The sequence below is a fragment of the Plectropomus leopardus genome, chromosome 16, assembly GCF_008729295.1.
Source record: "Plectropomus leopardus isolate mb chromosome 16, YSFRI_Pleo_2.0, whole genome shotgun sequence".
NCBI lineage: Eukaryota > Metazoa > Chordata > Actinopteri > Perciformes > Serranidae > Plectropomus > Plectropomus leopardus.
Window position 1 is genome coordinate 16544629 of NC_056478.1, and position 13605 is coordinate 16558233.

At 36.9% G+C, this 13605-nt stretch overlaps 1 protein-coding gene across 3 annotated transcripts in view; it reads left to right on the forward strand.

Annotated features, from left to right (window-relative positions):
* ppp2r5a (protein phosphatase 2, regulatory subunit B', alpha isoform) overlaps nt 1-13605 on the forward strand; it is a 56029-nt gene that overhangs the window by 10993 nt on the left and 31431 nt on the right. The window lies entirely within an intron of this gene.

Sequence of the window (13605 nt, forward strand, 5' to 3'; positions counted from 1 at the left end):
TTTTTTTTTTCATATAAAGTTTTTAAGTTTGAACAGGTTCAGTGGGACATTTAATGTGACAGCAGCATTCTTGTTATATATTAAACATGCTAATGGCGCTAACAACAGGTTTTCTTCTGTTAACTTTGAATTGATGGTTTGATTGGCTTTTTGAAGCCAGTTTGTTCAATAACTACATTTTAAATTGCACTTGATTTGCATTGTTGGTAGGTTTAATTGCTATTCTTCTACTACTTTAGTACTTTATAATAATTTAATGCAAGTATTTGAATATGGAAGTTTTTATCTCTACTGATAATACTATATGATGCTTATCTGCTACTTTCATCAAACAGTAATCTTTTACAACTATAAACACTTTGGATAAAGTCTTGCAATATAGGAAGAGGGGTCCACGTAGACTCGTCATGAAAAGACAACAACTACCAACTTCTGTGACCTTTCCCCATTTTCTTTTCAGTACAGGTTTTGCCTCACACAATATCTCATGCAGAAAGTGTGCCATTTGTGTGGTCTTTTAATTCGCCCTCTTTAGCACCTGCTTTTCATCCACCTTGTAGCTGTTCACCATAGATTGGAATATGAAAAAAAGTGCTGGCAGCTCATGTGGGACCGTTTGGGATTGACGTGAAAGCAGACCTTGACGTGTTGAAATCTACTATCCGTTGCAGAAATAGGAATGTGCTTGGCATCCGGCCTACCAGTTTTGTTCACCCTTTTTTCCATGCACAGCCCTGACCTCCCTTGGCCAGATCATCTAGCATTCATCTTTCTCAGCAAGTGTAACACATGCTCAAGTTTCAGAGTAACCCATAAAGGTAAAGTGAGTAAAACAGCACTAGTAGTTTCTCAGCAACAGGCTGGATTAAAGTTCATACAACAGTAAAATGTCCAAAATAGAAGTAAAGTTTAATTTCTTTCAAAGGAGTTGTTTCCCTTTCATGTTTTAATCACCCTGGACAGAGAAAAGAGCTCTTCCTTTCTGTTCTTGTACTTGTGGTTTTTGTGAATGTTTAAATGAGCATTGGGAACTGTTACTGCTGTTGAATGGGCGTGTAATTAGAAACTAGCTTACGTAGATCCTAATAAGTGGCCTACTTTTACTGGTTGGGACTTGTAGTCCACGCCTATTAAAACTAACATCAGTAATGGATGACTGGAATTAAGGAAAGAAAGATTTTGTGCCCACTGACAAGTATAGTTTGAGTCTTTCATCCAGTTATCACTCTGTCTCCTTAAACATGATCTGAAACTCCCAGGTGGGTAAACAAACCTATTAGCCACAGCTGTTACTTATTAGCATTCTGCTGGTGGCTGATTGGCTGAGAACAGCATTCAGTTTACTACTCTGATTGCAGCTTTTCTAATGTTTCATACTGTGTTTTTTAATGGCACGTGTTAATAGTTCACCATTCATGACTTTTAAACCTATTTCACCGTGGCATGATGATTACAAACAGCCAGGGGAGATGTAACCCTTCCACCTTTCAGCCTGGACAGGAGGGCAGTTGATATTGGAGTGATTTAATTTAGCCTTCATTTTTTAAGTAAAATTTTCTCACAGAAATTGCCATTAGTGCAGTTGCTTCTCACAATAAAAGTCTCTGCGTTTTCTCACAGTCATACAAGCAGACGGACTTAGTACGGTGTATGATAAGAAAAGAAAATCGCTTTTTGACCGCAGCAAGTTCAAAAATGGCATTTTTTGATATTACAGAAAATGTCAAGCACAGAGAAAAGGTACCGTTGGGTACTGTTACCAAATTTGAGGCACTGATATCACCATCGGGTCAAATGTGAACAGTATCCAACCCTATTTCCACTCTTATTTCTCAGAGACAATTTTTGGACTTCTCCTTACTAATCTGCTTGATGCTTGACTTGACATTCAAAAAACTGAGACAAACCTCCATGCTTGAGCCGCTTTTTCTCCTTAAGAATAAAATAAGACTGTCATCAAAATTCGTTGCTGTTAAAGTTAACTTACAGCACCACATGTCTGACATTGTCTGATAATGCTAACTTTATAGTCAGTTGCTTATCTAGTTGATCATGATCAAGTTTATTAATAGGTGGTGTTTAGATCACTGTTGTTGGCCTTATCTCAGTTTACACAGACTTTCAGTAATTGTGACATGATGATGTGATCATATCAATTAAGATTACAAGCAAATTGAAATAATATTTGAGAAAATAATGTTTTAGGCCAGGGTAAAACTAAATGTGTTTAGCACGTGTTCTCTTACACACACACACACACGCACACACTTCCACACCCCTCTGGCAAACCTAGGGAAAGCTAACAAAGTGTTTAAGTAGAATGACAGACGAGAAAAAAATATTGGTGTCAGGATTAGGCTTGAAATCATTGCAGAACTGCTGTGCTTGTGTTTTTTTTTTTTTTTTTTTTTTTTATTATTTTTTTTTTTATTCTCTAATATACTGTTGCTTTCTAACTGAGGAAATAACAAACAGTGTTTACCCTACCATTGCCTTGAGGGGCCGGCCTGCCTGTCCAATGGAGCCACAAAAATGGCCCCATGTTTCAATTATATGCATTTGTTCTTTTCTTTTTTCATTCCTCTAAGGGTCAGTGTAACAGGTAATACCAATAATAATAATAACAACAACAACAATAACAATAATTGTGTAAGACTTTATACCGTGATAGCATGAAATTGTGATATTTTGTGAGACATTATCATACCATGAATATCATATACTGCTGCAATCCTAAATAATCCTGATAATTTGTTAAGCTATGATTTGGAGGAAAATTCCATGAGCCACTAGGCTAAATTATGCAATGCAAAACACTAATAGATGTAAGCTTATAATCATTACTAGCAAAACAAAAAAAATATTTGTTTTGTTTATGAACCTTGACCTTGTTATTATTGAGCAAATTTTGTACTTTTGTTGAATGCTCTTGTTATGAAGCCATGTTTTATGTGCTAAGCAGTCAATTCAATCAATAATAATGATGATAGTAATAATGTGATGAAAGTAAAATGCAAATATATTTTTTATTCCAGTCATTTATTTTTAAGTAATCAGCATTTTCTCAGTGGAAGTCCTTATTTAGATTCTTTGCGTTCAGACTATGCGCATTAATGTGCACATTTCCCATATCCATTATATTTCACTTTATTGACATTTACAGTTTGTTGATTCCAATAAAATGTTTTAGAATATCTTTGAGTTACTTTTTGGTTGTTGTTGTGACATATTGTGCCAGCATTATTTTAATGTGCACTCCAAACAAGTCTAAATTAAATTGTGCATGTTATACAGTCTTACCCGACCAGTTCAGCAGCTGCAGTGTGACCTAAGAGGCATCACTGCTGGCATGCATTAATGGTCACATTAGGCCCACAGTAAACTGTCACTCCTGCTTTTTTACAACTCACCAGTCATTCTGCACATGTTGAAGCACTTCAAATGTTCAGTGTGTTTAATGAGAAGTTTTCAGTGTTGTTATACAAGGAAGTCTCATTAATTCATTTCTTTCTGTCACTCCTTGCCTTCTAATAGGCAGACTGCAGACAAAAGTACTGTGTTTTGGCAAAAGCCTCTCACTTCTCTTTTGCTTCCATGTTTCAGTATGCTAAAGATTATTGCCAAGGATGACGGAAGGTTTGTAAAAAAACGTTTAAGTTATAGTTAACACCCTAAATGCCATACAAATTTCTGTTAGCACTAAACTTGCTGAAAATGCAGAGTCAGGGGGCTTTTTTTCTCTGAATTGAGTCTCCTTGGCAGACCTTGCTCTTGGGCTGCACACAGTAAAAATGTCTCTTTTGCTAGATTAGTAGACTGTTACCTAAACCACACATTCTCTCTCTCTTGACATTTACATCAAACCTAAAACATCTGATTGGTTGAGCATTTTGTGGCAATGGAAAAATTCCTTTGTGCACTCGTTAAACAGGCCATAGTTACAGACAACATTTTTCAGAGTTGAGGTGGATATGACTTTCTCCATACACTAGTGCTTGTTATTCACAAACTGATGTCTAGGTAGGTCTATATAGGTCAACTCAGTGAACCTATACAATACAGCAAAACGGAAACAAATCTATTAATGAAATCCTAATGGTACAGTCCTAAATGACAGGGACTGTGGAGCACTAATCTGTCACTGTGCAGAGGTCACCATACCTGCATACGTTCCTTCAGTTTGTTGTCTCTTTCTGCTCAACTGTAGTTCTATGAAATGTTGATGGACACCAAAAGGGCATGTAATAGTGGAAAGCAGTTTTCAAGTGGTGACCTTATGATTTCATAGGTTTATTATAAATAGGGTAGGACCCCGAGTGATTATTTTTCTATGTTCACACTACAAATCTCTAGAGCCAAAGATTCTGCTGAAACAGTCAGATGAGCCTATGTAAAATTAAACCCTAAACTAGGGATGCACAATGTTGGATTTTTTGCCGATATCCCATATGCTGCTACATAACAACTAATTTGTCTGATAACTAATAATCTTTAACCGATACTGATATCGATACAGATATATCCACTGTTTTCCCTACCTAATTTTAGTGATCATCAACTATTTTCTGTCATGGAATAAACATCATATAATGCATGCTCCTATTGTGATGGCCCACTAGCAGATGGAGACATGAAATACAGTGTTGTTCAGTATATGTAATATTCATTCATTTTGCAAAATAAGAAAAATCGGTTTGTTATATCAGCAGAAATAAGCCTTTTGGCTGATTCCTATATTTTCCAATATTGGCTGATACTGATGACGTGCGGATATTATTGTGCATCCCTACTTTATGCTGAGATTTGAGACTTAAAGAGTTGCTGAGCGCTGTTGTTACTTAATAGTGGTTATCAAAATGCAAATTGAGATTAGACACTGTTCTTTAGCTGCATAGTGTCAAATACTCATAGCTCTTAAAAATATCTTTGTGTACATCTAATAATTAATACAGCAGCATTATTTTTTTTTTTTTTAAAAAAAAAAAGCTCATTGTGGTGAATTTATTTTTAAACTTTGCACTTGCACATTTTTACATGTATCCTGTATTCCAGTTGTGTTAAGAAAAATCTGCATGATTGCCACAAATGCAGATTGCATGACTGTTGTCCTCTACTGCAGTAGAAAAGCAGCAGAACTATATTCATCCAGGGCACAACACACATTGGTCGTTGGGGCTGTGAAACAGGGACCTTAATGGAAAATGATTGCATAACTGCAGTTATCTACAGACTGCATCACTCTTTGTACAATGTTGGGTTCTGTGTACATACAACACGTATTCCAACAGTGATAATGCAGATATTGTTGTAAAGCTTACTACTGCTTTGCATTTGTAAACAAATTGAATAGTGTTGGTACTGTAGTTTTGAATCCACCCTGGATGTTGCAGTTTGCATCTACAGTCGATTTACATACTTTTTTTTTATGTTTTTCTAATATCAAAGAGGTCTACCTATTTAGTTTGGCTTTTGATCAACTCTTGGAAAAGTTTTGGTTCTAAATTTACTCTGGGAAGTTGTGGCATTCATCATTTCTCAGGTCCACTGTGAGTTGCTTAGACTTAATGGCTTTAGTCTTGTGGCATTCGTTGTAAACCGTAGGACCTTATTTAGTACTAACTCTGTGGAAGAGGATCTGCTCCATATGTAGATATAAACAGCTCATTCTAGTGAATGAAAACACGATGATTCTTAGTTTCAGGTGATTATAAACTGTAGTATAAACCACATCTGCCAATAGATGTCCCTAAATATGACTCACTCCTCCACAGACCATAGACAAAAGCCACGAGAATCTACTGAAAAAAAAACAGAAATTTAACTTGTCAGAACACTGAGTTGCTTGTCTAGAGTGGTCTCGATAAGTTGTATGGCAAAGCAGCGCAAGTTTTTTATTTATTTATTTTTTGGAATACTGGAATACGTTTTGCTGTGGACCCATCTACAGCAGACATTACTTAGCAGATAGATTTGGTTTCAAAGATGATGGTAAAGCAACACAGTACATAAAATACGAACAGCAGAAGTGTCAGATGGGTTGGACCTCCTTGTTCAACTATATAACTTTAAACGTTACAGTTAGGGCTGAAAATGAGTTTCGGTGATTTCATATTTCTCTGTCATCTAAAATGTCATTCATCATTCGTTGTGAGTGGAGGAGGCTTTTTATTTGATATCACATATTTGACCTTTAGCACCATAGTATTTGTTCAATTTGGGGGAGATTTGTTAATGCTTACCAATATTTTTGGACTGTCTTAGGCCGTAGGAATAATATGCATGTATTTTGAAAATAGCCTTAATTCTCCTTTACCATGACACAAATCTTGTTTGTGGTTAATTGAATTATTCACAAAACTTTTCTTCAAACTCTCTTTGCGCTGCTGTGGTTATAGAGCTGAGATCTTACATCCTGTTTATGCCACCAAATCTGGTCTTTGTCATGTGTTACACAGAATATTTTTCTGAGAAGCCTCTCATTTAGGCAAAACTATGAAATGCAAATATGCAACGTATTGAATTGAATTCTAAACTTTTGTGAGATATTACAGTACAGAAGATTGCAGTTCTAAGTACAAAAATTACTGCAAATGAGTTTTAGGTGAAATTATTTATGTAACAAAGATTAATTCATATTTAGGGAAGAGTTTAATTTCATCACATGAACAAGACTTCATTTCAGCAAATCCTCCAGTTATGCAATTATAGGATTTGCAAATAACAATATTGTACATTGTGCAGCTTGCCAAACGTGCTTTTTTCTGCAAGTACAGAACTTAACAAACCCCAATATAGTATTTGTCTCATAGTGACACACCAATGTGGTATTCAGTCCTTTTACAATAGGCTAAAAAAATATGTCCAACATTAAATAACACCCAGAAAGTAGTACCATGACCGAATCGCTTGTGCAACATTTGGTTTCTTCATTACGGCAGTCGGCAACATTCAGAGTCTGGTGTTGCTATATACAGAGCCGATGAGCTGCTCTGTTCCTATCTTGTATCAAGTTTTTTTCCCACAAAAACAGAAAAAGCTGCAGCCTATTTTGGGACCTAGTAGATGTTGTGTGTGATTCTTTTTGGATCCACCAACACTAACATGGCTGAAGCCTGTGGGTGATGACTGCTCACAAAATTGTGCAGGAATCATTCAAGTTCCCTGTAAATCCGGTTTTATTACATTTGACTTGTAACGGCTTCTGTTCTTAATGACTGTTTGGAGCAAACTGATGCTTGTTATGCCATTTGAGGTCATGCTGTCATCTTTGCAATATTTAAAAGGTCAGTAATGAACAGTAAAACCTATAATTTAGTACTCCTGTAGGAACAGCATTTATTCTCAAAAGATACAGAAGTTTAACAGTAAGACACCAGTGGCTGCAGAGATCAGCAGGCACGCAGTTCAGCTCTTTGTTTTGTTTACTTTAACTCACTCGATAATTACACCTTGTGTGCTTATCTCTCTTCCTCTCTTCTCTTTACCCCGCCACTTTCTTACTCTTGTCCATGTGTGGTTATGAAATTGCATGTTATTGCATGCAGATAATTGTTTAAGTGATTCCTAAAGCTTTGTGTGAGAACATGCAGTGCAGGGAGATAAATTTCAGCCACATTGTGATACCAAGATAAAACCTTTGATGTGGGAGTGAGGGACTCTTATTTTATCCTTCAGAGAAATGTGACCATTTATTGCACTGGAACAAAATCCATGTAGGTCTTATCCAGCTTGATTAATTTGGAATTTCTGTCTGATGTCTCAAGTGTTCTCATCTTTTTTGTTTTCATACATAGCTTCAACGGAAATATTTTCCTTTCTTGTGAAGCACCCTGAGGAATTTGTGCACAAATGCATCTGTATCTGAAGGCAAAAATAGCTTCACATTGGGAAAATTATCTACATGTCAGACTGTATCCAACAGGCCTAGCCTTCTCTCCTCTCTGAGGAAGGAAACAATTCCCCATAAAGAATTAAAATGATTTAGTTACTCAGACAGCTTAGAGAAAACAAATTATGAATATGTGAAAACCCTTTTTGAATGTTTCCTGCATTGTTTCCAAGAAACAGTGAGTGAGACGAAGTTTGTCTTCTAATGCATGACTGTGACTTATCATGTAATATATTTGAGCTCCACAAAAAAGAGCTTTAGAGCTTAGACTTAAGGAAATAGTTCAACAGTTTGGGAAATGTGCCTAGTGCTCTCTTGCCGAGTCATATTACGGATACAGCTCTGATATCTGTGCAGCCATTTAGCTTAGCTTAGCACACTGACTGAAAGCACAGAAACAGCTAGCCTGGCTCTGTCCAAAGGTAACAAAATTCTATCAGCACCTCTATACCTTGCTAATTAATGTGTTTATTTTTTGTTTAACATTTCCAAACACTGAAGTCTAAAAATGACCATTTGTGGTTTTATGAGCGGTGATGGTCAGTCGAGTCTTGGCATCACAGTAAGGTCACCAACCCAGGTCCCAATTTCTCAGGTTTGAGATCAATAAAGTATATCTATCTATCTATCAACCACACAGCTGAGACTCCAGGAAGATGTTGTGCTCGATTAAGAAATAGTCTGACACCTAAATCCCCATAAACCCACAATATATCATTTTCACACCAAGGTTTTTATGTGGTTTAAAAAAATAGATACAGTGTGCAAATATGTGATCTTAGCAGTTTTTAGGGTGCTAGTTGTTTCTCATATTTTTACAGTGTTTTTTCTAAGCTAACTGAGGATGTGCGTGATTAGTAAACTATTAGTAAACTAGTCAATTAAATGTTGTTGCTAGTCTGCACCAAAAATAATGAATCTGATCATCAGTGTCTCTCTCTCTTTCTCTTTCTCTTTCTCTTTCTCTTTCTCTTTCTCTTTCTCGTTCTCGTTCTCGTTCTCGTTTTCATTTTCTCGTTAGGCTGGTCGTGAGAGGTACGACCAGGTACGAGGTAGAGGTTTTTGATGAAGATCTCAAAAAGCCTGGTCGTGTGTATGTGTTTCAGTTTGGGTACACACGAATGCTGTGTTCACACTTCAGTGGCTTATGTGTCTGCTACTTGCCACAAAGCAACCCGTCAAAGTAATGTCTTAAGTTTGTATTTGGCCAAAAAAAATTTCTATGCTTTTGATCAATGTCTAAGCCCTGTTTTAACATCACATTTTGTTGCCCCATTGTAACCCCATGTCCATTGCAATGCACTTAAAGCTAGCATATTATCAGCTGACTGAGCTAAATAACATAGCACTGCAGCTCAAAAATCGGTTGATGCTGTAAAAAGTTGTGGTTTGTTTGTTTAGTAGCTCATCATGCCTGTCAGCAGGGATAAGTGTTGGGCGTCAGTTTGTCGCGTAAAGTCATTCAGTCAGTCCTTTGAAAATGTGCTCTTTGTTGCACATATTATGAACACAGCATTATGCATAAGAGAGTTACCACGTGTGTGTTTGAATGGAGGTGTTACGTACGCATAACTATGATTTGTTAACTTTTGTTTGATGAGTAAATCTGCAATATATACAATATACAATGTGCTGTGTTTTGATTGTTTACTTACATCTAGACAGGTAGGCTAGCCTACATTTAAACTTCTGCTGAGGCATCGTACATTAGTTAATAGGAACATCCCTAAAGCTAACCATCTCTTTTATGTACCTTCATATTCAATGTGCAAATACAAGACTGTTTTTGATCTTATCATCTGGCCCCTGGCAAAAACAGTGGATAAGCACATTTCTCCAAATGTTGAACTATTCCTGTAAGGTGCAGTCTGAGTGCTAGCGGCTTAAATGTGTCACTGATGTGCACCTAGAAAACACTGGTTCGAATCCAGCATGCCTGCCGAAAGTGATGACAGCCAGTGTTACACAAGTGGGAAGAAATGCGAGCCACCCATGTGTCATGTTAACAACGGCATAAATCAGGCCACAGGGGCATCGTGGTCATCTTTCCTTTCTGGAATCAGTTTGGTATTCAGTCTGCTCTTTGAGTGTGGAATCCTTTGAGATTCGATACTTTGGAAATTTGGCATAAAGACAAAGTAGAGTGTTAACAAGTCAGCTTGGTTGTAGTTACACTCAGATATTGAGTTCAGTCAGAGCAGCAGCCAGTGGTCTGACCTGTAGAGTTCAGTTGCGTAAGTACTTCGTCAGCTGTCAACACCACTGGAACATTTTCACTAGGTGTGAGAGGCGGTGTGAATATCTGGACTGTGCCTTACTGTGTGTTGTCCCTATGCTGCACAATTTTATGGGTAATGCCTTTTCAATTGCATGATATCACTGAAAAAGAAACCGAACCTCTGAACCATGATACTCACCAGGAAATATATTATAAATACATTTTTAAAACAGTCTGTAGCACTTAAATGTGAATGCACACAAGGGCTGCAGCAAACAATATTGATTGATTAATCATTTTATTCTATTATTTCTATACTTCCTTGAAGAAAAATGGGACAATGTGTTGTACACAAACAGACAGGTATCAGAGGACATTTGCAGTGTTTTATGTTTAGTATTACCTCCCTCCCTCCACCCCAAAGGCTTCCTACCCACGGAATTCCCACCCCCCCCCCCCCCCCCCCCAACCAAACAAAAAGAAAAATCTGTAGATACAAAGATGTGAATATGCAAAAACTGAGTTACATAGCAAATGAAAATCCATTTTCATCTATCAATGACACCAAGATTGTTGTAGTACTTTAGAATTTCCCAGACATAAGATATGTGTTCAGCAGCCAGGATATAAAGAGTGCAGAGCGCATAAGAACATAATAACACATATATATATATATATATATATATATATATATATATATATATATATATATATATATATGCATGTTTTTTCCTATATAATTATATATATTTTTTGCATGTTTTTTCCTCTCTACAAAATGGCAGAAAATAGTGAAAAAGGCTGTCGAAAGAGCCAAAAGTGACATTTTTGGGTTTTTTTCCTCAGAAAACTATTTCAGTTTTGTCTTACATATGACAATAAAAAGCAGCAAGTCTGCACATTTGAGAAGCCTCAACCAACAGATGTTTGGCATTTTTGCTTAAAAAATATTTGCCTTTTTATTTTCTATCCTATAGCAAATCAATAAATCAACTAATTGTATAGCTCTGTTGTCTGTTAGGACAGTAATTTATATCAATAGTTGTGTATTTGATTGTCACTGGCTATAATGACTATATTGAAAACTGCTTCATGTAGAGTTACATCGCATCACATCAGGGCTGGGTATCAGTACTTGATTTCTACAAGGTATCAGCAAAAATAACAGTAGTAGTAGTAGTATCGAAATGTCTCCAGTCAAAAAATACCTGCATACGACACTTTTTGCGGATCAGCAAAATTTCTATTTGCTGCCTTCTGGTAGCTGGTCAGCTCAGTGTCGTTGCACGAGCTAGCACAGGAACAGTTAACATCCAACATCACAAACTTAATCCAACACCAATAAACATAAGTTTAACCGTTTACAATGTACAATTTAGACACACATCTGTATGAAGACATTAATTAGCACCTCAGTGTCAACAAGTGTCATGGATGGCATCTATATTAGCCTAACCCTGTAACCTTTGGGATCTTTGGTTCTTGAGGTGTTGTAAATCAGACCTACAGCATTGGATTACTTAACTGTGTGTTTTCACCACAGTTACAGAAAGAGTCCTGTGTTTGTCTGCTGCTGTGTTGGAACAGAACATCACTGTACAGTGTGTCACTGCATATCTGGACGGCTGCCAAATGCTGTTTATAGCTCAGCTGGGGTCAAGTTTGACAGCTCTAATAACCCTGAACGCACTTACCATCTAATCCATAAAAGGCTTTACAATCAAAGCCGAGAATGACTGGGCTGCCTCTGTGTGACAAAACACATTGGTGTATTGTGTCTGTTTGTCCAGCAGCGTAGTTAGATATGTAAAATTGTGCAATAAACCAGCTGATTTGAACAATTTAGAATAAATACTCAGTTTGTTTTTGTCATTATGTCTTTAGTGAGGTTGTTAAAGGGAAATGTTTGGGGATGTTAAATGACACCTATTATGCTAATTCTCAGGTTCATACTTGTATTTTGGGTTTCTATTAGAACATGTTTACACGCTTAGATGCTTAAAATACACTTTATTTTCCTTATACTGTCTGTGCTTGAATAGCTGTATTCACAATCTTTTTGAGACACTCCATTTTAGTCTCTTTAACCCCTCTCTCCCAAAAACCTAATCTATCTAGCTGCATTTAGAGAGAAATCGCGCTATAGTGCTGTACCAAAATTCCTTTTTCATACCGCCTCTGCGTTTTTACACAGAACCAAACAATGGCAGCATCATGCCGCTCCAGTGTGTGATTATATACTGCATTGCGTCATCCCACAATCAAAAGAGGCATAATGGGCATGACATGTAAAGCAATAGCATCTGCTTCTAGTGTGACATATAATATACATGTCGGCAGCATTTTATAAAAAATAAGGGTAAGGAGCTCCCGAATCTCTTTTTTTTTTCCTGTTTTTTTACGACCGCTGTTGTTCTTTGTATGCAATACTAAATCTCTCCCGATGGGTCACACACATTAACATGTTGTCAAAACATTACCCCCAAGCCCCCCATGGTCACATCTTGCAGGCTTTATGTTTTACACAGACCTCCTTACAGTGCTGTTACTACCCCCTGTCCCGTCTTGAAGAGGAGATCACTTGTCTCCCCTTTTTGGTGATCGGAGCTTATATACAGAACTTTGAGAAAACATAACAGTATTTTGTACCTGTCTTGAAAGGGCAGTGTAAATGCGGGTTCTGATTGTTTCTGGGTTTTCCGCATCATGGGAGACATGCATAATTGCAGCCACATTCCGTTTGTAGTCTGCAAGACACGTCCCTAAAAAACTCAATCACCTGAACAAGACAAACCCACTAATGCAATGTTGTTGTGACATAATATGACTTAGCAATTATCCACTTCATGATTAAATATACGTGAGGACGTGATTCATCTTTATAACAAGATGTAACCTTACCCTTATCTTTAGTGCCTCTCTTTTAACAACATACTTTATAGTTTCATAGCTTCATAGTAAATGCTAAAAGCTATCAAGTGGGTGATGGTGGACTGCCGTGTAGGTATGGTGGGCAATCTGAGGGGTGGGTCACGTAGCTGTGGTTCTTTCTATAGTCAGAAAATACTAAATACTATTAAAAGCTTCTAAACCACAATCTCACAACAGGAAATTATTCAACATAAATATAATCTGAAATTGGGGAGAAATTGACAACATCAGCATCCAAGATTATACATTTACCTGACATTAGCATGTAGCAGTGTAATTGCAACTGGAGATTGACTAGGAATAGCGACACTTTCTGTTGTTTACAATGAACAGTAAAATCTTTAATATGGACATCTAACATTTTAACATCAAATATTTGACAGGAAATAATCAAAAGCATAAAAGCTCCCCTTTAAGACAAAAATTAAAGTGCACCACCTTAAATCTCCTTCAGTTCTGTACAAGCATGTCTTAGCCTAGGGGACCAGTTGTAGCTGCCATCCCCAGCATCTCATCTTTAATCTGTTTCCATAGAGCATGACATTATGCATTCTGCTGTGTGTATAAA